This window comes from Rhinolophus hipposideros (assembly GCF_964194185.1).
Source record: "Rhinolophus hipposideros genome assembly, chromosome: 6".
NCBI lineage: Eukaryota > Metazoa > Chordata > Mammalia > Chiroptera > Rhinolophidae > Rhinolophus > Rhinolophus hipposideros.
In genome coordinates this window covers 82,520,489-82,531,324 of record NC_138052.1, presented here as the reverse complement: position 1 = coordinate 82,531,324, position 10,836 = coordinate 82,520,489, and positions in this window count along the sequence as shown.

Sequence of the window (10,836 nt, the reverse complement as noted above, 5' to 3'; positions counted from 1 at the left end):
GTGTATAAACAAGGTTCCTTTTTCCTTCTCATTGGAGTTTTCTTAAGTGCACGTCTCTACCTCTACTCACCCGTCTCCTTCTGCTCTGGTCCTTCTTATGTGGCCATACCTGCCAATGCATATCTAAATCTGCCACTCTTTACAATGGATATGTTCACTGATTTTGGTTCATTCTACTTTGGTGTTTATTTGTGCTTGTCATATTCTGCTGGCGGCCTTTACCCCTATGTCTCCTGAGTCAGTGGGAGAGAAAGGCGTCATGGTGGAGCTTAGCTAGTAGATAATTGCGCAAAACACATGGCTGGTATCTTAACTGATCTAAGCAGCCGGAGGTAGACAACTGTCGCTGATGAGGAAGTGACAGGTGTGCAGACAGTTTCTGTCAGGCATGTCATGATGGACCAAAAGGCTGAGAGTTACCAGCTGACAAACTTCTCCGACGTGATGTGCTGTTCTTTACATGCCATTCCTCCTCTCTCCTCATACACGACAGCCCAGGTAAGGACTGGGGAGGACGCTACTCCACTGATGGTGGGCATTGCTGGCAAGGTTAGCATTTGACTTAGAGGAGAGCGATGGAGGATATGGTGGAAAAGACTGGAAGGAGAGAGAACACAGAAGTCGGTGAGTGTGGGGAAGGGAAAATAGACTTGCGATCCTCTTACTGAGGACCCATTAGGCCTATAGAATGAGCCAACTTTTATGAGTGATCTTATTCTGCAGCAGCCCAGCCCAGTTGTTGGGAGGGGACGTGTCTGCTCACTGCACTTCCTCTCTCCAGGGGCCTTGGAGGAGAAGTACTCACTGGTGGGGACTGTCTTTTGTTAGGCTTACCTTGTATAAGTCACTTGCAAATGTGGTGTATCTATTGTTTCCCTTGTAAAGTAAACCTCTTTCAACAAATTATGACTGTTTGAAAGTTCAGTGGGGTTGGGTGTGGGACAGGGGAAAGAGGAATGTGTATAGTTTCTAGCCAACATCAGTGGTGTTTCTTGGGATATTATAAGGGGCTACATATTCCTAAAGACAGCAGCCTGGACCCTTTGAAGCTTTAGAACGTGGTATCAGAACTACAAATGGGGAATCATCATTTTTCTTTGAGAAATATTGTGACTCTTCCTTGTTCTCTGAGAAGTGTCACAGGGTTGGGGTCATATTTCAAGGACAAATTACAAGCTTATTGTTACAGCAGTAGCACTAGTAAGTTAGTGAGTCAAACAAAAAGGCTATGATATATTCTGAAAAAGAGAGCAAAAGGAAGGAAAAAAGAAATCTATGGGCAATTTCTCTCTTCCTCTGCCCTTGGGTACTTTCCTTGCCAATTTCCTATTTAAAAGAGCCAGACAACTCACTGAGAGTTATTAAATGCAAGCCTGAGCTTGCCCTTTGCCTAAATGTGTGCTGCTATGCGATGTAGGCCTACAAGTATCAATTAGGTTATTGCTTCTAATGCAGACACCTGAATTGGTCGCTTTTCTTTTAAAAACAAAAAGTAATTACAAACTGTTATGTGTTCTCATTAGCCATTCAATAATTGCTATAGGGTGAGAGGGATTTCGGGGAAAAGGATGATCCCATGTATTAATATTCATGAGGTTTTTAGACACACACCCATTCTGCCCTTGGAAATCAAATTCAATGAACACACTTACAAGGTTGAAATAGTCTATATCTGTGACTAGGTAATGTCAAAACAATTAGGTCCTAAGTGAAAAGTGCAGTTGATTAACATGGTCCATCTAAGGGCTAAAAATAACTTTGACTATTGCTTTTCCACCAAAGTGGACTCTGAGCTCTTAATCAATTAGCATTTTTTCACTTTCATGGGAATGGGGGAGGGGGTGAAGTTGACAAAAGCCAGTTCAGGCCCATGTATACAAGGCACTTAATATACTGGGGCCTCAGACCTGACTTTGTTTAGATCACCCTTAAACAGAATTCCTATTTTTAAAAGATATTCTAAGCAGATGAAAATATGAAGAGAGCGCTTTGTTTTATCTTTCAATATCTCATTGCTACCTAGATTTTTAAAACTTTTATACAGTTTTATACATCTGGGCTTTCATCAAGTTTTGCTGTTTTCCCTTGTTAAAACAGTCTCACCTTTGCCCATTTCCCTTGTTATGGACACTGATTGGTTTGGCTGACCTGCCCCTTTCCTCTGAGAATTGTCCAGTTTTCTCGAAGTGGACTCCTAGCTGCTGTAGTTTTTTCCTGTGACCTTACCTACTGATGATTGGTCCAAACTGGATAATTCAGGTTGATGCTTATCTGGAACCAAACTTGAAATGAGAGACATAGACAGCAGGAGTGGCTGAGAGCTGGCGTCACACCAGTAGCCACCCTGGGACTGCCAGAGAAGGCCCAGCCAGGGACTACTGCTGGTGAGGACCCCGCTTCTTCCCAGTCCACATGTCTCAGGATTGGCTTGCCCACTTAAATCCCAGGGGTATCCCAATAGGCTTGTGATGACTTCTTTTTTGTTAGTTTTGTTTAAATTATTTAGAGTACGCTTCTTAAGCAGTGCAATAGCCACATTATTCAATAACACAGATAAACAACCTTGACCAAGGGACACTTTTACTGAGTAAAAATACTTTTATCTGGTAGTCATGCAGAAGTGCTAATAGTCCCCTCCCCCCTTTCTTCTTGTTTGATCAAAAAATGAAAACAAACACGCAGAATACCAACTTAGGTGGGGAAAGAAAATGTAGGGAAGGGATCTAATATTTCTTGAGACTAGGAAGCCTAGAATAATGAAGACATAAACATCTACAGATGATAAGACAAGACTTGTGCTAAAATTCTGATCTTTCACTTACTATGTGACCTTGGGCAAATTCCCTCACTTCTCAGGGCCTTGCTTCCTTATTAGTGAAGGGGGTGATAATACCAACCTCATGGGGCTGTTTGAAGATTGCCAAAAGTCACACAGTGGGAAGGTCTTGGAAAGATCCCAAAGAACTTCTGAATGGTTCCAAAGCTTCCCTGTATCCCAAACTGAGGGATTCAAAAGGAAATTGTTGAGTGCCACCATGCCAGCCACCACACTTGGCTTTTCCCATGTACAGGTGTGGGGACAGGGCCCCAAAAAGCAGTTTCCAGGCTCTCGGCCTCACATAGAAAGGTGCTGGCTAGGGTAGTAAATGGCCATCAACTGTAATCAGATGGCCATCACCTGTGGCTAGTTGGCTGTCAGCTGTAACCCATAAGCCACTGGTCACTAATATAACTGCTGTAGCTATGCTAGCAGAAGAGATTGGGGGCTAGCAAGAGCGGATTGCAGAGAGGCGGATGCCGCCGGTGAGAATATAGTGATATGACTCCCCTACTTATGGCTCCGTGAGTGTTCCTGTTTGGCCATACCGTGTCCTGCGTTCTTATGTGGGGAGCGGGAGCAGAGACCCCTCAAGCCGCCCCACCAGATACCCCACACGACAACAGGGTTACCCATGGTTGTTGGGATATTAATTCTCTAGATAGAGGTGGAGTTTGAGGAAAGAGCAATAACAGGAAATATTGCTATGCATTCTGAAAATGTAGTGAAATAAGATGCCATGGTTTAGAGTGATTCTTTGGTGGGATAATGATTCTCAGATTTAGTATTGGACTCAGGAATAAACACAGAACTCAGGAAAGACTTAGGAGCCCTGGGTTCCAGCTACGGATGAGCCCCTGTGGAGCTGTAAGACATCACTTAACAATTCTGAGAGTTGTTTTTCTTACTTGTTAAATGAAAGTGTTAGAAGAGAATTGTAAATTTCTGCCTACTGTAGAATCAAGACTTCCATTATTCTTAAGCAAAGGTGAGTTGGTTAGAGAATTGAGCAGAGACCAGCGTAGTTATTCTCCACGGGAGGTGGGAATACTGATCCTGGATGGCATTCTGGAACTTTTGTCTGCTCAGGGTCTGGATTAGGTGTTACAATGATTGGCTGAGAACAGCGATGGCTAGATGTCCTGCTATGCAGGGGTTCATTCTGTGAAAGCAAGAGTTGTCCCCTGCCCAACTAGAAACTTCCTGAGAAACTTTCACATATGTGAAAAGCCTGTTGGTAATGACTGGTGTCTAAAACCTAACTCTATTTAACATATAAAGACAAAGAATTTTCTGTATAGCTTTTATATACACTGAATTTTCCGTGAATGCAATTGCTGCATAAGCAATAAGTATTGCTGTTTGCTCTATATTGGCAAAAAGAAATATACCATCTCAGATGCATTCCCAGTGCCCCTGGGATCCGAGGTGTCACTAGCAGACAGAGATTCTGTGGTTGGAGGCAGTCCTAGCCGACTGCAGATGTCTTCTAGGGCAGCTGAACTCATATTCCAAGGGACGAGCCCTGCGTTTCTCCTGGATATTTCAGTTTGGACATTGTATTTATTTTAAAAATTTTGTTGCTAGAGATGGTCTGTTATCTATGTGTTTTACTTCCGGACAATAAAAGGGACATACCTATTAAAAGAGAGACATTGGATTTGATGGGGTTGAGATTTACCAGGCTGGTGTCAATCAAAGGAGCTGGCAACCTCAAATGGCCTCAAAACTGCAGTGAGGACACAATGTGATATATAGATGATGTATTACAGAATCATACATCTGAAACCTAGGTCACTTTACCAACCATTGTCACCCCAAGAAACTTTAATTAAAACAACAACAACAAACTGCTATTCAGGAACTGGGGAAAAAGCACAGGGTCTTTATTTTTGGCCTAATTTAGCAGTAATAAGCTAGTTATATCTGGTGGGAAAGGGTTTGTTTCTTTTCCTTTAGGCCTTGCGTAGTTATACCTCCACATTTGTGGCATATTCTCATTTCTGTGGTGTTGGATGGATTTATTATATAATCTATAAATACCCTCAGTCCCAGGTCTAGGAAAGGTCAGGCGGTGAGCCTTGGTTGTCTGAGCCCAAGGCATCACATTTGCAGGCAAGAGCTGCTTCATGCTCGTCAGAGAACCCTTCTAAGGGAACGTCGCAGGCGGCCACAGCGGGGCCTTATACGTAGTTCCAAGACTGTCCTGTGACGGCGAACGAATATCACAGGCTTCTTACTGCACTCTCCGTCAACTGTTCTCCCTTCCAATTTATTCCACACTCAGCAAGAAATTGAGAACATTTTTCTGCACTTGAAGTTGTAGCCATTACAAGAGGGCTTGTATGAGAAGAAAGGAGCAGATTCTAATGGAAAGCTAAGGAGTAGATCAGGGCAGTCTTTAGTCGTGGCAGTAATGCTAGAAATAAGCAGTTGACAATTCAATGACATCCATGACTGAATAACCACTTTTGAGCCTTCCTTGATGGTAGGTTCCAACATTAATGTTGTTTGTATAAGTGGCAGAGAATTGTGCTTGTGAATTTGTTTGTGGCCTGCTTTTTACAAAATATTGTTAAGAGGAATAAACAGTGAAACCCTAGTAACTACTGATAGTCCCATCTATCTCTGTACATCGTCTTTTTAGAAGGCATTTTCCAAAATGTTTTTAGAGGCCTTGATATTTTCTTTTGTTTAGCAAAGCTGAACGCTAAACATTACAACCTTAATGAAGCAAGAGTGAATTTGGCAACGATACTAACCTTAAGAGTAACGCAGTGGACATTTCCATTTCCAATATTTCCTTTACGGTTGTTGATATGTGTTGAGCAATTTTAAGGTAATAAAATTGTAATGAACTTTCTAAATGAAGATGTCTTTGCTGACTGCTCCATGAGAAAAAAATGGAAGTAATTTGGGAGAATTGAGACTGGCTGCTGTGTTCTCTCTCTCTCTCTCTCTCTCTCTCTCTCTCACACACACACACACACACACACACACACACACACACACACACACACACATGCTTGCTCTCACTCTCATAGTTGGCCTGCCAGTACCCTTTTGTTCCTGAAAACCTCTTATCAATTTCAAATCTTAGGCCTCTGAAATGATGCTTTTGTTAGCTCTATATAACATGCTCCCTGCATTGTGAAAAGACAGACTCTCTTTTATCTTCATTTTACCAAAAAAAGGAAGAAAAAGAAAGATAGTTGGATTTCTTCTAGGGAATGGTGACAAGGTAGAAAAGCTGAATTGCTAAAAAAATGGTCAAGAGAGGTGTTAAGTGGGTTTCCTTCCAGGAAACTCTCGAGGAGGATTGCAGTGATTGTGCATAGTTCTAGATGAGGGATGGTTCCTGAGACTCAGGGTATAGGTTTTTACAAATCCCTGGAAACTAGAGGACAAGGAGACGAATCCTGTGCCTTCTAATTTCCTGAAGGGAATCACTTTGAAGTTGTTCCTTCTGAAAATGACAGCTAGATCCCTCTAACTTGATTATCAGATATAAAACCAAAGGCCATTCTTCCCTCTATCTGAAAGCATCATTTTTGCCATGTTGAAAGCTGTCATTTCTATGCAACGAATGGTAGAGCTCTAGATCCTAGACATGGGAGGGGAGAGATTTTTTTTCAATTATTTATTTTTCAGTTATAGTTGACAGTCAATGTTATTTTATATTAGTTTCAGGTGTACAGCAAAGTGGTTAGACATTTATGTAATTTATGCAGTGATCCCCTCAATTAGGACTAGTACCCAGCTGGCACTATACGTAGCTGTTGCAACATTATTGACTATATTCTCAATGCTACACTTTACATCCCCATGACTGATGTGTAACTACCAATTTGTACTTCTTAATCCCTTCATCTTTTCCACCCAGTCCTGCAACCCCCTCCTGGAAGGGGAGACATTTCTTAAAAAGCTCTAAAATGGCATTATTCTTCTAATAGGTGACTTGTGTCTGATTAACAATATAATTTAGCTCTAGGGCAATGATATCTCAAATTACTCCCCAGACATTTCTCACACGGCTGCCAGAGCTGGCAGAATTTGTCCTCACTGTTTACCAAGCCCACGTTGCACTTGACTTGCTTTGCACTCTCCCGTGCTGTGACACCCATTTAGCACTTACTTATACATCTTCTGGAACTCTGTGTTGGACAGAACTCTTTCTAAAAGAGATAGAAACCCAACTCAATCTATCTTAAGAAAGAGAATTTATTGATTCACAGCACAGGAAAGTCCAGGCTTCAGCTGACATCAGGCACGTTTATGTGGATGGGCTCAACTGCTGTGTCCAGACTCCATCTCTCCTAATCTCTCAGCTCTGCTCTCCTTTAGTTTTATTTAATTCAGGCAGGCTTTTGCCATGTGTTGGCAAGATGGCCTCAGCAAAGAGATTCTCTTTCCAAAGAGTTCCCAAAATAGAATTGATTAGTATTTGTTGAATGCTTAATATGTAGCAGGCATGAATTTGAGCACTTTACATTTATTTAAGCTGCCTCACAATCCTACGGCTAGAAATTATCTTCTTCGTTTTCTACACAAAGAACCAGAGTTAGCAGAGAAGCAGTAATCTGACAAGTTCTTATACCTGGTAATTTGAACCCAGGCAGTCTTCTCCAGGGCCTATTAAATTAACACTACACCGTATCAGAAAGGTCTGATTCCTAAAGGAAAGTCAAAAGGGAAAATGAATTCTAGACAGAATAAAACATCTGATTTCTAGTATACCATCCGTTATTCTACATAGGTTGATTTTGTCTTTTAATCCATAGCACGCAGTCCAATATTGGGCACAATATTGAATGTTGATCGATTGGTTGAAAAGTGATTCTTTTAGGGAAATGGATTTTACAGTTAATTGGCTGTTCTTGAACTTGTGGAATGTTATGTTTCTGGAAAAGAAACTGGAGGTCAAAAATGTTAAGTCTCCTTTGATTTTACAATGGATTACATTAGAGACCAAGGGCTTGGTGTACAATATTTTGTAGGAACACTAAAAAGCTATATTTGTATGCATATAAGTGACCGTCCTAGTATGTGCAATATGAAATGCCCTGAAATATATATAAGCAAGCCAATACAGTGAACAGTAACCTAGCTATGTTTTATTTAGGATATTCATGGGAAAAGGGCTGTGAAAGGTGGAGAGAGGAATTGTGGGGCTGTGAGATGAAAAAGTAAAGGACTGTGGAAAAATCAATTCTGTGTGGGGCTTGGAGGAGTGCCAGTAGGATAGGCTGGGATGAGTTGAGGGGAAGATTCAACAATAGCCTAACACTGGAGTTGAACTTCATGTTCTGAAAGTAAATTGGATGAGTGACTTGGTTTAGTCATTGGCCGCTGGAAGAACCATAATTAGTAATATAGGTGTCAATATGAACTGGTGGTTGATGAAGGTATACAACCATTTCAGTTACTTTCACTTATTTATTCGTTCAGCAAGTGAAGTAGAGTGAGCATATACCAGAGGAACTTAATTTTCTAGGATGGGTCAGGTAAAATTTTTTGAAGAGGTGACATTTAAGCTGAGAGTAAAGATGAGTAAAACGTTACCACGTCTAGGATTTGGAGGGAGAGGAAGGGAAAACAGTTCTTTATTCAAAATAATTTGAAATATTTATGGAGCATGAGATAGCACTCTTCAAAGTTCAGGGGATATAGTAGTGAAGAAAACAAAGAATGTCCCTGACCTCCTGGTACTCATATTCAGGTGGTGGCGATGGATAATAAATAGATAACACAAAGAAAGATGCATTAGATAGCAATAATACAAAGTTGAAAAATAAAGCAGAGTTAAGTGATAAAGGCAGAGAGTTCTTGGGAAGGTGGTGGTATTTGGGATAAGGTGATTGCTGAAGGTCTCCCAGAAGGTGATGTTTATGCAGAGACCTCAAGGAGGTGACAGAGTGAACCATGAGTCGATCCTGGGGAACAGTGTTCCAGACAAAGAACAGCCAGTGCAAAGGTCCTGAGGTGGGATGTCGTGGCGTGCTAGAGAAACACATCTGTGGGAGCCAAGTAAGCAAGAGGAAGAGTGTAAGGGATACAATGGGAGAAGCAGTGTGGCCAGAGGACGTATGGTCCTAGAGTCCACTCTAACGTCTTTGGCTTTCATTTAGAATGAGATGCAAAGCCAGTGGAAGATGTTGAGCAGGTGGGCTATGGATCTCACCTTGCTTATATTGAAATATAAAAGATTGCTTTGCCTGCTGTATTTAAAAATTACTGTAGAGGAGCAGAGGATGGAAGCAGGGAGAGAATTCAGAGGCTAGAGCAATAATCCAGGCAAGGGAGGATGGTGGCTTGGGTCATAGTGGTGGCAGTGAAGTTGGTGACAGGTGATTGGGTCCTGGATGTATTCCGAAGGTGGAGCCAGCTGGACTTCCTGATATGGGATATGAAAAGGACAAAAGTCAAGGATGGCTTCAAGGCTTTTGACCTGAAGAAAAACCATTGCCATGTACTGTAATGGAGAAGGCTGTGGGAAAAACAGGTTTGAGAGGAAAGATCAAATCAATTTTGAACACGTAACTTCGAGATGACTATAAGTCGTCCGTCAGACATCCAAGTGATTGGTCTGCCTGCCCTCTAGTTGTGAATGTTGAGTAGATGGATACAGTCAGCACTTTTTATTGTGTCTGATTCCAGGACTTGGCAGAATCTACACACAGTAGGAACTTAACACATTTTGTCCTGTGCTTCAGTAACTGAATGATGGGAGTTAAGACCGGAAAGGCCAGTTGGCAACAGAACAGGAAGGCCTTTTATGGGATGGGAAGCGAGGAGCCACTGAAGGTTTTCTAGCAGGGAAGCAACGGGGTCAGTGCTGTGATGTAGGAAGATTGAACTTGTAGGTGTCTTGTCTTGCCCACCACTTACCTGCCACAAAGCTGCTCTTTCAAGAACTTCCTCTTATTCACGAATTGTCTCTTTGTCCCCACAGACAGGAGTCTGACTGCAAATTTGAGGCTCTTGTAACGCTTTGGATTTGGTGTTTGCAATGGAATTTCCCTGAATTTGAATGCTGACTTCCTTTATTGGATACATTTATTCTACCAGGACCCACGTTCTAGTAATGTGGAACCCAGCCTTTGGTACTGGCCCCGTTCCAGGCCACTGCTTGGCTGGTGGGGGAGGGGGAATCCAGACAACAGCATGTGTAGACAGACAGGACAGGAAGGACGATGGAGGCAGGGAGAGGAGGGCTGCGAGGTCATGAGGTCACGGACCATGCAGGGAGCAGTGGGAACGAGGAGAACAAAATACAGATCCCCTTCCCAAAGGAAAGAAAGCAGGTATACTTACACTGATTTTCCCCCATGTGTTTTGAGTATTACATGTGGTCATAACCTTTTATAACCTTATGATAAATTTTGCACGGAACATTATTTTAGTGGATTCTTCATGAACTCTAAATCCTTTGCAATTTTTCTTCACACAGATTTTTTTCCCCCAGTTGGATTCGCACAGATAATTTTTTACAATCTGTTCTTTTTTCATTTGTTCTGAATGATGTTATCTTTAATAACAAATAGCCGCATGGACTCAAGGAAAGTACATTTTGAAGATAATATTTCATCTTTTCTTAGCTTTGTGAAAAAAACGAAAAACCCCAAACCTACAATTGTGTCCAGTATTAAAAATAATTTAAAGAGAGGCATTAAAATGACCTAGTAGATAGCTTGCTTTATACTGTTCTCAATACAGTGTTCATTTATTTGTCATCTATTTCATCTTTTATCTTCATAGTTATTTTTACCCTGGTCCTTCCCAGTTTCCCCTCAACTCTTGACAGTTGTAGTAATAAGCAACAAATCTGATGAAGGGGAAAATGGTGGACAGCAATTCCCAAGAAATCCACACAGGGTTCATATTACTTTAGAAATAGGTTAGATCAGAGTCCCCAAATTCTGCTGAGTATGAGGATTTCATAAGGAGCTTTTTAAAGCTATAGATGTTGAGTTCCACCTTCGGAAGTTCTGATTCAAACTGGCTGGGGTAGGCCTGGG